General features: G+C 49.7%; 1 protein-coding gene and 1 pseudogene across 3 annotated transcripts in view; one reads left to right on the forward strand and one right to left on the reverse strand.

The window, feature by feature from the left end:
- Positions 1-20,861, reverse strand: part of LOC112230876 (disabled homolog 2-interacting protein) — a 321,602-nt gene that overhangs the window by 113,413 nt on the left and 187,328 nt on the right. The gene's annotated exons all lie outside the window — the stretch shown is intronic.
- LOC121841677 overlaps positions 1-20,861 on the forward strand; it is a 40,577-nt pseudogene that overhangs the window by 7,746 nt on the left and 11,970 nt on the right.

The following is a 20,861-nucleotide window of genomic DNA, read 5'->3' on the forward strand; positions in this document are numbered from 1 at the left end:
AATCTCCCGCACGTCATTTCAATAAATCTTGGCGTAGTCAACTTTCTTATTGGATGTTAATAACCTCTTTTTCCCCCGTCTTCTCTCACTCCCCCTTTCTCTCCCCCCACAGCCTGCTAACATCCTATTGGATGAGCATGGTCACGTGCGTATCTCAGACCTGGGTCTGGCCTGCGACTTCTCCAAGAAGAAGCCTCACGCCAGTGTGTAAGTACCGTACCCTCTGTGTGTGTGTGTGTGTGTGGTATTACTGCAGTGTGTGTGATACTCACAAAGTGTTGGGGCATGTTGCAGTGGTACCCATGGGTACATGGCCCCGGAGGTGCTTCAGAAGGGGACGGCGTACGACAGCAGCGCTGACTGGTTCTCACTGGGCTGCATGCTCTTCAAACTCCTCCGAGGGTAAGAGCGCGCGCACACACACTCCTTTCCATCCCCACCTCTGCTCCTTCGTCAATCTTGTTATCCTTTCATTGCTACCGCGTCGTTCTGTTGTCCTTCGCTCTCACCACCGACAACGACCGGTTACTCAGTCACGCTTTCTATTCTCTTTCTATTCTCTCTTTCTATTCTTTCTATTCTCTCTCTTTCTATTCTCTTTCTATTCTCTTTCTATTCTCTCTATTCTCTCTCTCTATTCTCTCTCTCTATTCTCTTTCTATTCTCTCTCTTTCTATTCTCTCTATTCTCTCTCTTTCTATTCTCTCTTTCTATTCTCTTTCTATTCTCTCTCTATTCTTTCTATTCTCTCTCCTCTCTATTCTTTCTATTCTCTCTCTATTCTCTCTCCTCTCTATTCTTTCTATTCTCTCTCTATTCTCTCTCCTCTCTATTCTTTCTATTCTCTCTCTATTCTCTCTCCTCTCTATTCTTTCTATTCTCTCTCTATTCTCTCTATTCTCTCTCCTCTCTATTCTTTCTATTCTCTCTCTATTCTCTCTATTCTCTCTCCTCTCTATTCTTTCTATTCTCTCCTCTATTCTCTCTCCTCTCTATTCTTTCTATTCTCTCTCTATTCTCTCTATTCTCTCTCCTCTCTATTCTCTCTCTTCTCTATTCTTTCTATTCTCTCTCCTCTCTTCTTTCTATTCTCTCTCTATTCTCTCTCTATTCTCTCTATTCTCTCTCCTCTCTATTCTCTCTATTCTCTCTCCTCTCTATTCTTTCTATTCTCTCTATTCTCTCTCCTCTCTATTCTTTCTATTCTCTCTATTCTCTCTCCTCTCTTCTTTCTATTCTCTCTCTATTCTCTCTCCTCTCTATTCTTTCTATTCTCTCTCCTCTCTATTCTCTCTATTCTCTCTCCTCTCTATTCTTTCTATTCTCTCTCTATTCTCTCTCCTCTCTATTCTTTCTATTCTCTCTCTATTCTCTCTCCTCTCTTCTTTCTATTCTCTCTCTATTCTCTCTCCTCTCTATTCTTTCTATTCTCTCTCCTCTCTTCTTTCTATTCTCTCTCTATTCTCTCTATTCTCTCTCTATTCTCTCTCCTCTCTATTCTTTCTATTCTCTCTATTCTCTCTCCTCTCTATTCTTTCTATTCTCTCTCTATTCTCTATTCTTTCTGTTCTCCCTCTCTCTGTCACTGTCTCTTATTATCTTCCTGTTTCACTCCTGTTCCCCACTCTGTTATCAGTTTCTCCTTTTGCCTTGTCTGTCTGACCCTCTCACCCACTCCGTGTGTGTGTGTTTGATGTGATGTGGTGTGTGTTTGATGTGGTGTGTGTGACTGTGTGTTTGATGTGTAGTGTGTAAATGCCAGAGGTCTGGGCCCAGTACAGCTGAGGGAGGTAGGGTGCAGGGTGTAGGGGGGTGGTAATGGTTACTAGGTATGGTGTGAAAGAGAGTGGGAGGGAGACTGATGGGTCTTTCCATTGATGTGTGTGTCTGTGTTTGAACACTTCAAAGACTAGGGAGGGGGGGTCAGAGAGGGAAAGGGTTGATGAGAAAGAGGGGCAGAGAGTTATATTATATATATTCACTTTTGTATATTATCTACTTCACTTGCTGTGGCAATGTTAACATATGTTTCCCATGCCAATAACGCCGCTTGAATTGAATTGAGAGAGAGAGATGCAAGTGTGATCTGCATTGGCAACGTTGCAGGTGGATCTGCTGAGGCCTTAGGTTGTCACCGTGTGACATCACTCATTACATCGACCTCTCTTTCACTGGATCCCTCACCTCCTTTCAGCTCTGTCCTCTCGACAGTGACACTAACCGCTTCTCTCGCTCTCCTTCTCTCGCTCTCCTTCTCTCGCTCTCCTTCTCTCGCTCTCCTTCTCTCGCTCTCCTTCTCTCGCTCTCCTTCTCGCTCTCATTCTCTCGCTCTCCTTCTCTCGCTCTCCTTCTCCCCCTCTCGCTCTCATTCTCTCGCTCTCATTCTCTCCTTCTCCCCCTCTCGCTCTCATTCTCTCGCTCTCCTTCTCTCGCTCTCCTTCTCTCGCTCTCCTTCTCTCGCTCTCCTTCTCTCGCTCTCCTTCTCTCGCTCTCCTTCTCTCGCTCTCGCTCTCCCCCCTCTCGCTCTCCCTCTCGCTCGCTCTCCTTCTCTCGCTCTCCCTCTCGCTCTCCTCTCCCCCTCTCGCTCTCCCCCTCTCGCTCTCCCGCTCTCGCTCTCCCGCTCTCGCTCTCCCCCTCTCGCTCTCCCCCTCGCTCTCCCCCTCTCGCTCTCCTTCTCTCGCTCTCCTTCTCTCGCTCTCCTTCTCTCGCTCTCCTTCTCTCCCCCTCGCTCTCCTTCTCTCGCTCTCGCTCTCCCCCTCTCTCTCCCTTCTCTCGCTCTCTCTCCTTCTCTCGCTCTCTCTCCTTCTCTCGCTCTCTCTCCTTCTCTCGCTCTCCCCCTCTCGCTCTTCTTCTCTCGCTCTCCTTCTCCCCCCTCTCGCTCTCCTTCTTTCGCTCTCCCCCTCCCTCTCCTTCTCCCCCTCTCCTTCTCCCCCTCTCCTTCTCCCCCTCCCCCTCCTTCTCTCGCTCTCCTTCTCTCCCCCTCTCTCTCTCCTTCTCTCGCTCTCCCGCTCTCCTTCTCTTGCTCTCTCTCCTTCTCTCGCTCTCTCTCCTTCTCTCGCTCTCTCTCCTTCTCTCGCTCTCCCCCTCTCTCTCCTTCTCTCGCTCTCCCCCTCTCTCTCCTTCTCTCGCTCTCCCCCTCTCGCTCTCTCACTCTCTCTCTCTCTAGGCACAGTCCCTTCAGACAGCACAAGACCAAAGACAAACACGAGATTGACCGCATGACGCTCACTATGGTAAGGGCCACCGTACACACACACACACACACACACACACTGAGAGATCCTTTTGTACACTACAGTGCACACGCATTGAGAAGTTTTAATGTACACAAAATCCCCTGACATGGCCTTTTGTGCACTAGAAAACACATGTGGTTCGTAAATGTTTACACAACACACACACACAAACAATATAAGGATTTATCCCTGAACACACTGACATACTAGCGTGTGCACACACCCGACATGATATCCTGAGGATAGCATCTTTTACAGATGTTGCCCAAAACTCCTGCCAAGTCTTTGTCTGATAATGTCCAGTGAGTGAGTGGGAGGCAGTGAACAGAGCGAAACGGTTCAGGCAGGAAAACGAGGGTATTGGCATCCTGACTTTGCATCCCTCTCCCTGCCTGCTGCGCACACACACACACACACACACACACAGAGAGGGTCTAGACCAGAGGTGCTCAACCCTCTTGGGAAGCCTCCTGCAGGTTTTCGTTGCAGCTGCTCTTCAGGACCATGATTAGCTGAATCAGGTGTCGGCGCAGGGCTGGCGCAAAAACCTGTACATCCAGTAGCTCTCCTGGAGGAGGGGGGGGGGTCACCCTTGGTCTTGGTCACCCTTGGTCTTGGTCACCCTTGGTCTTGGTCACCCTTGGTCTTGGTCACCCTTGGTCTTGGTCACCCTTGGTCTTGGTCACCCTTGGTCTTGGTCACCCTTGGTCTTGACTAGAGTGTGCCTACTATTAGACTAGAAGCGTCGGTTGGAGTGTGTGTTGTCAGAGGAAAGGACACACACACACACACACACACCCTCTATAAGGTGCAAGCTAAAAAAGGAAAGTATCCTCAATTGTGATTCAATTCAGACTAGGATTTAATCCAGCTACTTGATCGGAATAAACCGTGTAATCCCTGCCCCCACCCCCCTCTCTCTCTGTTCTCCGTCAGTCAGTTGGTTTGTGCTTATCCAATCAGATGGATGGTTCTGTAAAATGAGATCAACCGCCAAAGAGAGGAGGAGAATTATGGCAGAAGAGGGAGAGGGAGGAATGAGGGGTTATACTATGGAACAAACACGGAATTTTAGATCACACATCGTCTCCTTCCCTCGACATTTTCAATGCACGTTAGATACACTTTATTGGCACGATAAATCAAGTCTGTCATGTTGTAGCAGGAAATTGTTCTGCTCTCTCCCACACTCTCCACTCTCTCTCTGTCTCTCTCTCTGTCTCTCTCTCCGTCTCTCTCTCTGTCTCTCTCCTCTGTCTCTCTCCTCTGTCTCTCTCCGTCTCTCTGTCTCTCTCTCTGTCTCTCTCTCTGTCTCTCTCTGTCTCTCTGTCTCTCTCTCTCCTCTGTCTCTCTCTCCGTCTCTCTTTCTCTCCTCTGTCTCTCTCTCTCCTCTGTCTCTCCGTCTCTCTCTCTGTCTCTCTCCTCTGTCTCTCTCCGTCTCTCTCTCCTCTCTCTCCGCCCTCTCTCTCTCTCTCTCCTCTCTCTCTGTCTCTCTCCTCTCTCTCTCTCCTCTCTCTCTCTGTCTCCTCTCTCTCTCTCTCTCCTCTCTCTCTCTCCTCTCTCTCTCTCTCTCTCTCCGTCTCTCTCTCTCTCCCCTCTCTCTGTCTCTCTCCTCTCTCTCTCTCTCCTCTCTCTCTGTCTCTCTCCTCTCTCTCTCTCTCCTCTCTCTCTGTCTCGCTCCTCTCTCTCTCTCTCCTCTGTCTCTCTCCGTCTCTCTCTCTCTCTCTCTCCGTCTCTCTCTCTCTCCTCTCTCTCTGTCTCTCTCCTCTCTCTCTCTCTCCTCTCTCTCTGTCTCGCTCCTCTCTCTCTCTCCTCTCTCTCTCTCCTCTCTCTCTGTCTCTCTCTCTCGTTGTAGAACGTGGAGTTGCCAGACTCATTCTCTGTGGAGCTGAAGGGTCTGTTGGAGGGTCTGCTGCAGAGGGACGTGGCCAAGAGACTGGGCTGCTTGGGACGAGGGTACACACGCACGCACACCTGCCCCCCCCCCGTAGTTTTTTTTGCTAGGTCTTAGCTGAGTGAAGGCATTTGGACCTTTTTGACTGTGTATCACCTAGTGTGAGTACTATGAAAGGGCTTTATGTGGGTCCATAAAATCGTTTTGGGGGAGCTCAGTTCCATTCGGAGTTGTTGTAAATACTGCCACCTGCTGTTTAGGCGAGGAACTGTTCCAACAGGAGAATGACCTGGCTTTTTCTCTCTCTCCCCTCTCTCTCTCCTCTCTCCACACACACACACACACACACACACACACACACACACACACACACACACACACACACACACACACACAGTGCCCCAGAGGTGAAGGAGCATCTGTTCTTCAAAGGCATCGACTGGCAGCAAGTGTATCTTCAGAAGGTAAGCCTTAGAGTGTGTGATGAATCGGGAGAACGGGTTCGTTATAAAGCCTGCCGGTCTGGACATTCGGCCCTCTCTCTCTCTCTCTCTCTCGGTGCTCGATCAGTTGCCATGGTTACTCCTCTGCTGAAGAAATGGAGTAGTTGTTGTTTTGTTTACTCACTCTCTTCTTTTCCTTTTCTACTTCTCCTTCCTCTCCTCTCTCTCCTCACCTTTACCTCTCCTCTCTCTCCTCACCTTTACCTCTCCTCTCTCTCCTCACCTTTACCTCTCCTCTTTCTCTCTCCTCACCTTTACCTCTCCTCTTTCTCTCTCCTCACCTTTACCTCTCCTCTTTCTCTCTCCTCACCTTTACCTCTCCTCTCTCTCCTCACCTTTACCTCTCCTCTCTCTCTCTCCTCACCTTTACCTCTCCTCCCTCTCTCTCCTCACCTTTACCTCTCCTCTTTCTCTCTCCTCACCTTTAACTCTCCTCTTTCTCTCTCCTCACCTTTACCTCTCCTCTCCTCACCTTTACCTCTCCTCTCTCTCCTCACCTTTACCTCTCCTCCCTCTCTCTCACCTTTACCTCTCCTCCTCTCTCTCCTCACCTTTACCTCTCCTCCCTCTCTCTCCTCACCTTTACCTCTCCTCCCTCTCTCTCCTCACCTTTACCTCTCCTCCCTCTCTCTCCTCACCTTTACCTCTCCTCCTCTCTCTCCTCACCTTTACCTCTCCTCCCTCTCTCCTCACCTTTACCTCTCCTCTCTCTCTCCTCACCTTTACCTCTTCTCTCTCTCTCTCCTCACCTTTACCTCTCCTCTCTCTCTCTCCTCACCTTTACCTCTCCCTCTCTCTCCTCACCTTTACCTCTCCCTCTCTCTCCTCACCTTTACCTCTCCTCTCTCTCCTCACCTTTACCTCTCCCTCTCTCTCCTCACCTTTACCTCTCCTCTCTCTCTCCTCACCTTTACCTCTCCTCTCTCTCTCACCTTTACCTCTCCTCTCTCTCTACTCACCTTTACCTCTCTTCTCTCCTCACCTTTACCTCTCCTCCCTCTCTCCTCACCTTTACCTCTCATCTCTCTCTCTCCTCACCTTTACCTCTCTCTCTCCTCACCTTTACCTCTCCTCCCTCTCTCCTCACCTTTACCTCTCTTCTCTCCTCACCTTTACCTCTCTTCTCTCTCCTCACCTTTACCTCTCTTCTCTCTCTCTCACCTTTGCCTCTCCTCTTTCTCTCCTCACCTTTACCTCCTCTTTCTCTCCTCACCTTTACCTCTCCTCTCACTCTCCTCACCTTTACCTCTCCTCACCTTTACCTCTCCTCTCTCTCTCCTCACCTTTACCTGTCCTCTCTCTCTCCTCACCTTTACCTGTCCTCTCTCTCTCTCACCTTTACCTCTCCTCTCTCTCTCCTCACCTTACCTCTCCTCTCTCTCTCTCCTCATTTTACCTCTCCTCTCTCTCTCCTCACATTTACCTCTCCTCTCTCTCTCTCTCTCTCCTCACCTTTACCTCTCCTCTCTCTCTCCTCACCTTTACCTGTCCTCTCTCTCTCCCTCACCTTTACCTCTCCTCTCTCTCTCCTCACCTTTACCTCTCCTCTCTCTCTCTCCTCACCTTTACCTCTCCTCCCTCTCTCCTCACCTTTACCTCTCTTCTCTCCCTACTCACCTTTACCTCTCTTCTCTCTCTACTCACCTTTACCTCTCCTCTCTCTCTCCTCACCTTTACCTCTCCTCTCTCTCCTCACCTTTACCTCTCCTCTCTCTCGCCTCACCTTTACCTCTCCCCTCTCTCTCCTCACCTTTACCTCTCCTCTCTCTCTCCTCACCTTTACCTCTCCTCTCTCTCTCCTCTCCTCTCTCTCCTCTCTCTCTCCTCACCTTTACCTCTCCTCTCTCTCTCCTCACCTTTACCTCTCCTCTCTCTCTCCTCTCTCTCATCACCTTTACCTCTCCTCTCTCTCTCCCTCACCATTACCTCTCCTCTCTCTCTCCCCTCACCTTTACCTCTCCTCTCTCTCTGTCCTCACCTTTACCTCTCCTCTCTCTCTCTGTCTCACCTTTACCTCTCTTCTCTTCTCTCTCTCTCACCTTTACCTCTCCTCTCTCTCCTCTGCCTTTTGTCTCCCCTCTCTCCTCCACCTTTACCTCTCCCCTCTCTCTCCTCACCTTTACCTCCTCTCTCTCCTCACCTTTACCTCTCCTCCTCTCTCTCCTCACCTTGACCTCTCCTCTCTCCTCACCTCTCCTCACCTTTACCTCTCCTCTCTCTCTCCTCTCTCTCTCTCCCTCCCCTCCCTTTCCTCTTTCTCTCTCCTCACCTTTTACCTCTCCTCTCTCTCCTCACCTTTACCCCTCTCTCTCCTCTGCCTTTACCCCTCTCTCCTCACCTTTACCCCTCTCTCTCCTCACCTTTACCCTCTCTCTCCTCACCTTTACCCCTCTCTCTCTCCTCACCTTTACCCCTCTCTCTCTCCTCACCTTTACCCCTCTCTCTCCTCACCTTTACCTCTCTCTCTCCTCACCTTTACCTCTCTTCTCTCTTCTCACCATTACCTCTCCTCTCTGTCTCTCTCTCTCTCTCCTCACCTTTACCTCTCCTCTCTCTCTCCTCCACCCCTCTCTCCTCTCCTCCCCTCTCTCTCTCCTCACCTTCTCTCTCTCTCCTCTTTACCTCTCCTCTCTCTCCTCACCTTTGCCCTCTCTCTCCTCACCTTTACCCCTCTCTCTCTCCTCACCTTTACCCCTCTCTCTCCTCACCTTTACCCCTCTCTCTCTCCTCACCTTTACCTCCTCTCTCTCCCTCACCTTTACCTCTCCTCTCTCTTCTCACCATTACCTCTCCTCTCTGTCTCTCTCTTCTCTCTCCTCACCTTTACTTCTCCTCTCTCCCCCTCCTCTCCCTCTCTCTTCCTTTACCCCTCTCTCTCTCCCTCACCTTTACCCTCTCTCTCCTCACCTTTACCCCCTCTCTCTCACCTTTACCCCTCTCTCTCCTCACCTTTTCTCTCTCCTCACCTTTTTGTCTCCCTCTCTCTCCTCACCTTTACCCCTCTCTCTCCCTCACCTTTACCCTCTCTCTCTCACCTTTGTCTCTCTCCTCTCTCTCTCTCTCTCCTCACCTTTACCCCTCTCTCTCTCCTCACCTTTACCCTCTCTCTCCTCACCTTTGCTCTCTCCTCACCTTTACCTCTCTCTCTCTCTCCTCACCTTTACCTCTCCTCTCCTCACCTTTACCTCTCTCTCTCTCACCTTTACCCCTCTCTCTCTCCTCACCTTTACCCTCTCTCTCCCTCACCTTTACCCCTCTCTCCTCACCCCTCCCTCTCTCATTACCTCCTCCTCTCTGTCTCTCCTTTCTTCTCTCTCCTCACCTTTACCTCTCCTCTCTCTCCTCACCATTACCCCTCTCTCTCTCTCACCTTTACCCCTCTCTCTCTCCTCACCTTTGCCCCTCTCTCTCTCCTCACCTTTACCCTCTCTCTCTCCTCACCTTTTACCCCCTCTCTCTCCTCACCTTTACCTCTCTCTCTCTCCTCACCTTTACCCCCTCTCTCTCTCCTCACCTTTACCCTCTCTCTCTCTCACCTTTACCCCTCTCTCTCTCTCTCACCTTTTGTCTCTCTCTCTCTCCTCACCTTTACCCCTCTCTCTCTCCTCACCTTTACCCCTCTCTCTCTCCTCACCTTTACCCCTCTCTCTCCTCCACCTTTACCTCTCTCTCTCCTCACCTTTACCCCTCTCTCTCTTCTCACCATTACCTCTCCTCTCTCCTCACCTTTACCCTCTCTCTCTCTCTCACCTTTACCTCTCTCTCTCTTCTCCTCACCTTTACCCTCTCTCTCTCTCCACCTTTACCTCTCTCTCTCTCCTCACCTTTACCCCTCTCTCTCTCCTCACCTTTACCCTTCTCTCCTCACCTTTACCCCTCTCTCTCCTCACCTTTACCTCTCTCTCTCTCCTCACCTTTACCCTCTCTCTCTCCTCACCTTTACCCCCTCTCTTCTCACCTTTACCTCTCTCTCTCTGTCCTCTCCTTTACCCCTCTCTCCTCACCTTTACCTCCTCTCTCTCCTCACCTCTCTCTCTTCCTCACCTTTACCCTCCTCTCCTCCCTCACCTTTACCCCTCTCTCTCTCCTCACCTTTACCTCTCTCTCTCTCCTTCACCTTTCCTCTCCTCTCTCTTCTTCACCTTTTACCTCTCTCTCTTCTGTCTTTCTCTCTTCTCTCTCCTCACCTTTACCTCCTCTCTCTCTCTCTTCTCTCTCCCCTCCTTCTCCTTTCCTCTCTCTCTCTCCTCACCTTTGCCCTCTCCTCTCACCTTTACCTCTCCTCTCTCCTCACCTTTACCTCTCCTCTCTCTCTCCTCACCTTTACCTCTCCTCTCTCTCTTCTCACCTTTACCTCTCTCCCTCTCACTCTTTTTACCCCTCTCCCTCCTCCTCACCTTTACCTCTCCTCTCTCTGCCCCTCTCCACCTTTGCCTCCTCTCTCTCTCCTCCTTTACCCCTCTCTCTCTCCTCACCTTTACCCCTCTCTCTCCCTCACCTTTACCCCTCTCTCTCTCCTCACCTTTACCCCTCTCTCTCTCCTCACCTTTGTCTCTTCTCTCTCTCCTCACCTTTACCCTCTCTCTCTCCCTCACCTTTACCTCTCCTCTCTCCCTCACCATTACCTCTCCTCTCTGTCTCTCTCTTCTCTCTCTCTTTACCCCTCTCTCTCTCTCCTCACCTTTACCCCTCTCTCTCTCCTCCTTTACCCCTCTCCCTCCTCACCTTTACCCTCTCTCTCTCTTCCTCACCCCTCTCTCTCCTCCACCTTTACCCCCTCTCCCTCACCTTTACCTCTCCTCTCTCTCCCTCACCTTTACCCCTCTCCTCTCCTCACCTTTACCCCTCTCTCTCCTCCTCACCTTTGCCCTCTCTCTCTCCTTCTCTTTACCTCTCTCTCTCCTCACCTTTACCTCTCTCTCTCCTCACCTTTACCCTCTCTCTCTCTCTCTCCTCACCCCCTCTCTCTCTCCTCACCTTCTCTCTCTCCTCACCCCCTCTCTCTCTCACCTTTACCTCTCCTCTCTCTCCTCTTTACCTCTCTCTCCTCAACTGCCTCCTCACTTTACCTCTCCTCCTCACCTTTACCCCTCCTCTCTCTCTCCTCACCTTTACCCTCTCCTCTCTCCTCACCTTTACCCCTCTCTCTCTCTCTCACCCTTCCTCTCTCTCTCCTCACCTTTACCTCTCCTCTCTTCTCACCATTACCCTCTCCTCTCTTTACTGTCCTCTCTGTCTCTCTCTCTCACTCTTCTCCTCTTCTCTCTCTCCTCACCTTTACCCTCCTCTCTCTCCCTCCCCTTTGCCTCTCCTCACCTTTGCCTCTCTCTCTCTCTTCCTTTACCTCTCCTCTCTCTCTCTCTCACCTTTACCTCTCCTCTCTCTCTCTCTCACCTTTACCTCTCCTCTCTCTCTTCTCACCTTTACCTCTCCTCTCCTCTTCTCACCTTTACCTCTCTCTCTCTCTCACCTTTACCTCTCCTCTCTCTCTTCTCTCCTCACCTTCCTCTCTCTCTCTCCTCACCTTTACCCCTCTCTCTCTCCTCACCTTTACCTCTCTCTCTCTCCTCACCTTTACCCCTCTCTCTCTCTCTCCTTACCCTCTCTCCTCACCTTTACCTCTCCCTCCTCTCCTCACCTTTACCTCTCCTCTCTCTCCTCACCTTTCTCCTCTCTGTCTCTCTCCTCACCTCTCACTCCTCTCCTCTCTCCTCACCTTTACCCCTCTCTCTCCTCACCTTTACCTCTCCTCTCTCTCTCACCTTTACCTCCTCCATCTCTCTCTTCACCTTTACCTCTCTCTCTCTCTCCTCACCTTTGCCCCCTCTCTCTCTCTCCCCTCCTTTACCCCTCTCTCCCTCTCACACCTTTACCCTCTCTCTCTCCTCTGCCCCTCTCTCTCCTCACCTTTGCCTCTCTCCCTCTCTCCTCTCTCTCCCTCACCTTTACCTCCCTCTCTCTTCTCACCTTACCTCTCCTCTCCCTCTCTCTCTCTCCTCACCTTTACTTCTCCTCTCTCTCTCTCCTCTCCCTCTCCCCTTTACCTCTCCTCTCTCTCTCCTCACCTTTACCTCTCCTCTCTCTCCTCCTCTCTCTCACCTTTACCTCCTCCTCTCTTCACCTTTACCTCTCCTCCTCTCTCTCTTCACCTTCCTCCCTCTCCTCACCTTTACCTCTCTTCTCTCACCTTTCACCTCTCTTCCTCTCTTCTCTTCTCACCTTTACCTCTCCTCTCTCTCTTCTCACTCTTTACCTCTCCTCTCTCTCTTCTCACCTTTACCTCTCTCTCTCTCTCTCCTCTTTACCTCTCCTCTCTCTCTCCTCCCACCTTTACCTCTCCTCCTCTCTCTCTCCTCACCTTTACTCTCCTCTCTCACCTTTGCCTCTCTCCTCACCTTACCTCTCCTCCACCTTTACCTCTCCTCCCTCTCTCCTCAACCTCTCTCCTCACCTCTCCTCCCTCTCTCCTCAACTTTACCTCTCCTCCCTCTCTCCTCACCTTTACCTCTCCTCTCCTCTCTCCTCACCTTTACCTCTCCTCTCTCTCTCTCCTCACCTTTACCTCTCCTCTCTCTCCTCCCTTTCCTCTCCTTCTCTCTCTCTCTCCTCACCCCTCTCCTCTCCTCCTCACTCCCTCCTCTCTCTCCTCACCTTTACCTCTCCTCCCCACCTCTCTCTCCTTTCTCCTCTCCTCTCTCTCTCTCACCTTTACCTCTCTTCTCTCTCTCCTCACCTTTACCTCTCCTCCCTCTCTCCTCACCTTTACCTCTCTCTCTCTCTCCTCACCTTTACCTCTCTTCTCTCCCCTCCTCACCTTTGCCTCTCTCTCTCCCTCCCTCACCTTTACCTCTCTTCTCTCCTCCTCCTCCTTTACCTCTCTCTCTCCCTCTCCTCACCTTTACCTCTCCTCTCTCTCTCTCTCTCTCTCCTCACCTTTACCCCTCTCTCTCTCTCACCTTTACCCCTCTCTCTCTCCTCACCCCTCCCTCTCTCTCCCTCACCTTTACCTCTCTCTCCCTCACCTTTACCTCCCTCTCCTCTCTCTTCTCACCATTACCTCTCCTCTCTGTCTCTCTCTTCTCTCTCCTCACCTTTTACCCCTCTCTCTCTCTCACCTTTTTCCCTCTCTCTCTCCTCACCTTTACCCCTCTCTCTCTCCTCACCTTTACCCTCTCTCTCTCCTCACCTTTACCCCTCTCTCTCTCCTCACTCTCTCTCCCCCTCTCTCTCTCTCACCTTTACCCCCTCTCTCTCCTCACCTTTACCTCCTCTCTCTCCTCACCTTTGCACCTCTCCTCTCTCTCCTCACCTTTACCCCTCTCTCTCTCCTCACCCTTCCCCTCTCTCTCTCCTCACCTTTACCCTCTCTCTCCTCACCTTTACCCCTCTCTCTCCCTCCTCACCTTTACCTCCCTTCTCTCCTCACCTTTACCTCTCTCTCCCTCTCACCTTTACCTCTCCTCTCTCCTCTCACCTTTACCTCTCCTCTCTGTCTCCTCTCTTCTCTCTCTCTCTTCCTCCTCTCCTCTCCTCTTCCCTCCCCTCCCTACCTCTCCTCTCTCTCTCCTCACCTTTTACCTCCTCTCTCTTCCTCACCTTTACCCTCTCTCTCTCCTCACCTTTACCCCTCTCTCTCTCCTCACACCTTTACCCTTTACCCTCCCTCCTCACCTTTACCTCTCTCTCTCTCTCCTCACCTTTACCCCTCTCTCTCTCCTCACTTTACCCCTCTCTCTTTGTCTCTCCTCTCTCCTCACCTTTACCCCTCTCTCTCCTCCACCTTTACCCCTCTCTCTCTCCTCACCTTTACCCCTCCCTCTCCTCACCTTTACCTCTCTCTCTCCCTCACCTTTACCTCTCCTCTCTCTTCTCACCATTACCTCTCCTCTCTGTCTCTCTCTTCTCTCTCCTCACCTTTACCTCTCCTCTCTCTCCTCACCTTTACCCTCTCTCTCCCTCACCTTTGCCCCTCTCTCTCCTCACCTTTACCCCTCTCTCTCTCCTCCCACCTTTACCCCTCTCTCTCTCCTCACCTTTACCCCTCTCTCTCCTCACCTTTACCCCTCTCTCTCCTCACCTTTACCCCTCTCTCTCTCCTTTACCCCTCTCCTTCCTCACCTTTGCCTCTCTCTCTCCTCACCTTTGCCCTCTCTCTCTCCTCACCTTTACCCCTCTCTCTCTCTCTCCTCCCACCTTTGCTCCCTCTCTCTCTCCCTCACCTTTACCTCCTCTCTCCCTCACCTTTACCTCTCCTCTCTCTCTCACCATTACCTCTCCTCTCTGTCTCTCTCTCTCTCTCTCCTCACCTTTACTTCTCCTCCTCTCTCTCCTCTCTTCTCCTCCCTTTACCTCTGCCTCTCTCTTCCCTCACCTTTGCCTCTCTCTCCTCACCTTTACCCTCTCTCTCACCTTTACCCCCTCTCTCTCTCTCTTCTCTTCTCCTCTCTCTCTCTCCTCACCTTTACCCCTCTCCTCTCTCTCTCTCTCTCTCACCTTTACCTCTCCTCTCTCTCTCTCTCTCACCTTTACCTCTCCTCTCTCTCTTCTCACCTCTCCTCTCTCTCCTCTCTCTCTCTCCTCACCTTTACCTCTCCTCTCTCCTCACCTTTACCTCTCCTCTCTCTCACCTTTACCTCTCTCTCTCTCTCCTCACCTTTTACCTCTCCCTCATCTCCCCTCCTTACCTCCCCTCTCTCTCCTCACCTTTACCTCTCCTCTCTCTCTCCTCACCCTTTACCCCCTCTCTCTCCTCTCTCCTCTCTCCTCACCTTTGCCTCTCTCTCTCCTCTCTCCTCTCTCCTCACCTTTACCTCTCTCTCCCCTTTACCTCTCCTCTCTCTTCTCACCTTACCTCTCCTCTCTGTCTCTCCTTCTCTCTCCTCACCTTTACCTCTCCTCTCTCTCTCTCTCACCTTTACCTCTCCTCTCTCTTCCCTCTTACCTCCTCTCACCTCTCCTCTCTCTCTCTCTTCACCTTTACCTCTCTCTCTCTCTCTCTCTCCTCCTCACCTTTACCTCTCCTCTCTCTCCTCTCACCTTTACCTCTCCCTCTCTCTCTCCTTTACCTCCTCTCTCTCCTCACCTTTACCTCTCCTCCTCTCTCTCCTCACCTTTACCTCTCCTCCTCTCTCCTCACCTTTACCTTTACCTCTCCTCCTCTCTCTCTCTCCTCACCTTTACCTCCTCCTCTCTCCTCTTTACCTCTCTTCTCTCTCCTCACGCTTTACCTCTCCCCTCTCCTCTCTCTCCTCACTCTTTACCTCTCCTCCCTCTCCTCACTCCTCTCCTCTCTCTCTCCTCACCTTTACCTCTCCTCCCTCTCTCCTCACCTTTACCTCTCCTCCCTCTCTCCTCACCTTTACCTCTCCTCCTCTCTCCTCACCTTTACCTCTCTTCTCTCCCTTTACCTCTCCTCTCTCCTCACCTTTACCTCTCTTCTCTCTCCCTTACCTCTCTCTCCTCACCTTTACCTCTCCTCCTCTCTCCTCAACTTTACCTCTCCTCCCCTCTCCTCACCTTTACCTCTCCTCTCTCTCTCCTCACCTTTACCTCTCCTCTCTCTCCTCCTCACCTTTACCTCTCTCTCTCTCTCACCTCCTCACTCTTCCTCTCCTCCTCTTTCCTCACCTTTACCTCTCCTCCTCTCTCCTCTCCTCCTCTCTTCTCTCCCCTCACCTCCTCTCTTCTCTCTCCTCACCTTTACCTCTCTTCTCTCCTCCTCACCTTTACCTCTCCTCTCTCCTCACCTTTACCTCTCCTCTCTCTCTCCTCACCTTTACCTCTCTCTCCTCTCCTTTACCTCTCCTCTCTCTCTCCTCACCTTTCCTCTCTCTCCTCTCTCTCCTCACCTTTACCTCTTCTCTCTCTCTCTCCTCACCTTTAGCTCTCCTCTCTCCTCCCTCCTCTCTCCTCACCTTTACCTCTCCTCTCTCTCTCCCTCCTCCTCACCTTTACCTCTCCTCCCTCTCTCTCACCTTTACCTCTCCTCCTCTCTCCTCACCCTCTCCTCTCTCTCTCCTCTCTCTGCTCTCACCTTTACCTCTCTCCTCTCTCTCCTCCTCTCTCCTCACCTTTACCTCTCTCCTCTCTCTCTCCACCTTCCCCCTCCTCTCCTCCCTCTCTCCTCCCCCTCTCTCTCTTTACCTCTCTCTCTCTCTTCTCTCCTCCTCACCTTTACCTCTCTCTCTCTCTCCTCCCTCCTCTCCTCCTCTCCTCTCACCTTTACCTCTCTCTCTCTCCCCCTCACCTTTACCTCTCTTCTTCTCTCCCTCCTCACCTCTCCTCTCCTCTCTCTCTCTCCTCACACCTCTTGCTTCTCCTCCTCCTCACCTCTCCTCTCTCTCTCTCCTCTCCTCTCCTCTCTCTCTCCTCTCTCTCTATATATCCCTCACCTTTACCTCTCTCCTCTCTTTCTCTCTTCCCTCACCTTTACCTCTCTCTCTTCTCTCTCTGTTTTACCAATAATATGTCTTACTCTCTCTCTCTCCTCACCTTTACCTCTCCTCTCTCCTCTCTCTCTCTTTACCTCTTCCCTCTCTCCTCATATAATAAAGCTCTCTCTCTCTCCTTTATCACCTTTGCATCCTCTCTCTTCTCCCTCACCTTTACCTCTCCTCTCTCTCACCTCACCTCTTACCTCTCTCTCTCCCTCACCTTTACCTCTCCTCTCTCCCCCTCACCTTTACCTCTCCTCTCTCTCTCCTCACCTTTACTTCTCTCTCTCTCCTCTCTCCCCTCACCTTTACCTCTTTCTCTCTCCTTTCTCTCTCTCCTCACCTTTACCTCTCCTCTTTCTCTCTCTCTCTCTCTCCCCTCAGCTTTACCTCTCCTCTCTCTCTTTCTCTCTCTCTCAATTCAAGGGGCTTTATTGGCATGGGAAACGTGTTAACATTGCCAAAGCAAGTGAGGTAGATAATATACAAAAGTGAAATAAACAATAAAACAGTAAACATTACACATACAGAAGTTTCAAAACAATAAAGACATTACAAATGTCATATTTTATTTATATATATATATATATATATGACAGTGTTACAACGATGTACAAATGGTTAAAGTACACGAGGGGAAATAAATAAGCATACGTGTGTTCTTCACTGGTTGCCTTTTCTTGTGGCAACGGGTCACAAATCTACTGTATATACAGTGTTTACATATATATAATATATGGGTAGTATTAACAATGGTTTTTGTTCTTCACTGGTTGCCCTTTTCTTGTGGCAACGGGTCACAAATCTTGCTGCTGTGATGGCACACTGTGGAATTTCACCCAATAGATATGGGAGTTTTTCAAATTCTTTGTGGATCTGTGTAATCTGAGGGAAATATGTCTCTCTAATATGGTCATACATTGGACAGGAGGAAGTGCATCTCAGTTTCCACCTCATTTTGTGGGCAACAACTAACATAGTAAATTATCCACAGCCATCAGCCTCCTCTCTCAGCAATGATTCTCTATCACATTCAATCTCTCTGCAATGACCTCCCAGAAATGACTCCCAGCAATGAACCTCTATCACATTCAATCTCTCTGCAATGACCTCCCAGAAATGACTCCCAGCAATGAACCTCTATCACATTCAATCTCTCTGCAATGACCTCCCAGAAATGACTCCCAGCAATGAACCTCTATCACATTCAATCTCTCTGCAATGACCTCCCAGAAATGACTCCCAGCAATGAACCTCTATCACATTCAATCTCTCTGCAATGACCTCCCAGCAATGACCTCCCAGCAATGACCTCCCTCCTGAAAAGAACACTGGCTTTTATATAGCTTCAGAAGGAATGGGTAATTGGAGACAGCTGTGTCTTGACGAGGGGGCGGGGTCAGCTCTCCACTTAGTCATGGAGTCGACCAATCAGCTGCTTGAGGTATTTCAGGAAGCCATTTCCTGAAATAAACACATGCAAATACACAAACTACAACACATAAACTGGGGAACGTAACATGAGCACATAGCCCATGGGTGTCAAACTCTGGCCCGTGGGCCAAATTTGGCCCGCGGGGTAATTATATTTGGCCCGCGAGACAATACCAAATTACTACTAGAGCTGGCCCGCCGGTATTATACAGCGCATTCACCACTAATACTACGAATCCCATAATGCTCTGCTGTTTTCGCGTGCCAATCAGGACAGGACCCAGAAACGCTCTCTCCTCTGTGACAGTAGTCATAGCAACATAGACGCTACAACTGTCAGCGAGCTAACCCTTCCCAAAAATGGCGAAAGAAAGGCAGAAAACAGGAGCTTTCTGGACAAGTGGGAGGCAGAATATCTGTTTACATATGTAAAAGACAAACCTGTTTGTCTTGTTTGTGGAGTCAACGTGGCTGTAATTAAGGAGTACAACATTAGACGACACTATGAAACGAAACACCATGACAAATACAAGGACCTGGACATGACTCAAAGGAGCCAGAAAGTAGAGGAGATGAAAAGAAGTTTGGTTTCACAACAGAATATGTTTAAAAAAGCCACATCACAAAGCGAGGCTGCTGTAAAGGCTAGTTATATAGTGGCAGCAGAGATCGCAAAATCAGCCCGGCCCTTTAATGAGGGAGAGTTCATGAAAAAGTGCATGATGAAGGTTTGTGACCTCGTATGCCCAGAGAAAAAACAAGCATTTTCAAACGTGAGCCTGAGCAGGAACACAGTAGCTGATCGCACATGTGATCTTGCCACCAATCTGTATGACCAGCTGATGGAAAAGGGAAAAGATTTTGTTGCATTCTCCTCGCTGTGGATGAGAGCTGCGACGCATCTGATACTGCTCAGCTGTCAGTCTTCATCCGTGGAGTGGACTCAAATCTGTGTGTTACGGAGGAGCTATTAGGATTCAAATCAATGCATGGCACAACCACAGGAAAGGAAATCTTTGAGGAGGTTTCCAAATGTGTAACTGAAATAAAGCTGCCGTGGGATAAACTCGTTGGATTAACGACAGATGGTGCGCCAGCGATGTGCGGTAAAAAGAGTGGACTGGTGGGCATGGTTCGGGAGAAGATGCGGGAAGAGAACTGTGCAGGTGAGCTAACTGTTTACCACTGCATCATACATCAGGAAGCACTGTGTGCCAAAGCCCTAAAGATGGAACATGTTATGACCACAGTAAACACAGGTAGTTAACTTTATAAGAGCCAAAGGTCTAAATCACCGCCAGTTTAAATCTTTTCTGGAGGAGTGTGGTTCGGAATACGCAGACGTGCCGTATCACACAGAGGTGAGATGGCTAAGCAGAGGAAAAGTACTGAACAGATGTTTCGAGCTGCGTGAGGAAATATGTCAATTCCTGGAAACCAAAGGGAAGGATACAGCAGAGCTCCGGGAGCAAAAGTTCCTGTGTGAGCTGGCCTTTCTCTGTGACATCTCGAGCCATCTCGATGCGCTGAACCTGCAGCTTCAGGGGCGGGGGCGCATCATCACAGACATGTACGCTGCAGTGAGGGCCTTCAAAACTAAACTGTGCCTGTGGGAGAATCAGATGCTGCAAGGAAACCCTTGCCATTTTCCCTGCTGCCAATCCATAAAAGCGCAGATCTCTACCGCCGTGTTCCCATGCGCACAGTTTGCTGAAAAACTCAGTGTTCTCGCCGCTGAGTTTAGCCGGCGATTTGCCGACTTCGATGCCCAGAAATGCAAGTTTGAACTGCTTAGTAATCCCTTCGCAGTTGATGTGGAAAATGCACCAACCAACATCCAAATGGAGCTGATTGAACTCCAGTGCAACGACACGCTGAAGTCAAAGTATGATGCTGTGGGCGCCGCACAGTTTCCACGGTTCATCCCTGACACAATGCCTCAGCTCCGCACCCAATCTGCTCAGATGCTCTCCATGTTCGGCAGCACTTATCTATGCGAGCAACTTTTCTCCTCGATGAAGATGACCAAAACAACTCACAGGAGACGTCTGACTGATGAACATCTTCGCTCGATACTGAGGATTTCTTCAGCTCAGAGCTTGAGCCCAGACATTGATGAACTAGCATCCAAGAAGAGATGCTAGGTATCTGGCTTGGGCACATCAGATTAGACCAGTGTGCAATAATTAACGTTTTCTTTATGCACTTTTTCTTGCTACAAGGCATGGGCTTGAATGGTAGATTGATTTATTATCATTTTATTTGTAAAATTATTAGCCAGTGGAAAAAGTTTATTTTGGTATTTAAATCAGAAGGCTGCAAATAGAAAAGAGGCATACAATTTCTATTTACATTTTATTTATTTAATAAATGAATGCCATTGATGTGTTTTTTCATTTGAAATTCGATTTTGCATGTCTCCACTATTAAATTATATATTGTATGGTAATAAGCGATGCTTGTTCCATATTCAATGTTAAAGCAAAACTTGTTTGGGTCCATATTAAAAGGTTAATTTGTTCAATGTTGGCCCGTGACTTTGTTCAGGTTTTACATTTTGGCCCACTGGGTATTTGAGTTTGACACCCCTGACATAGCCTGTCTTCTCTTGAGAGCCAGGTCTGCCTACGGCGGCATTTCTCAATAGCAAGGCTATTCTCACTGAGTCTGTCCATAGTCAAAGCTTTCCTTAAGTTTGGGTCAGTCACAGTGGTCAGGTATTCTGCCGCTGTGTTCTCTCTGTTTAGGGCCAAATAGCATTCTAGTTTGCTTTGTTTCTTTTGTTAATTATTTTCAATGTATCAAGTAATTATCTTTTTGTTTTCTCATGATTTGGTTGGGTCTAATTGTGCTGCTGTCCTGGGGCTCTGTGGGGTCTGTTTGATAACAGAGCTCCAGGACCAGTTTGCTTAGGGGACTCTTCTCCAGGTTCATCTCTCTGTAGGTGATGGCTTTGTTATGAAGGTTTGGGAATGGCTTCCTTTTAGGTGGTTGTAGAATTTAACAGCTCTTTTCTGGATTTTGATCATTAGCGGGTATCGGCCTAATTACGCTCTGCATGCATTATTTGGTGTTTTACATTGTACACTGAGGATATTTTTGCAGAATTCTGCATGCAGAGTCTTGATTTGGTGTTTGTTCCATTTTGTGAATTCTTGGTTGGTGAGCAGAACCCAGACCTCACAACCATGAAGGGCAATGGGTTCTATAACTGATTCAAGTCATTTTATACAGATACTAATTGGTATGTTAAATTTCATGTTATGTCTCTCTCATTTTATATTCTCTCTTTCTCTCTCTTTCTTTCTCTCTCCTCACCTTTACCTCTTCTCTCTGTCTCTGTCTGTCTCTCTCTCTCTGT

The sequence above is a fragment of the Oncorhynchus tshawytscha genome, linkage group LG33, assembly GCF_018296145.1.
Source record: "Oncorhynchus tshawytscha isolate Ot180627B linkage group LG33, Otsh_v2.0, whole genome shotgun sequence".
Taxonomy (NCBI): Eukaryota; Metazoa; Chordata; class Actinopteri; order Salmoniformes; family Salmonidae; genus Oncorhynchus; species Oncorhynchus tshawytscha.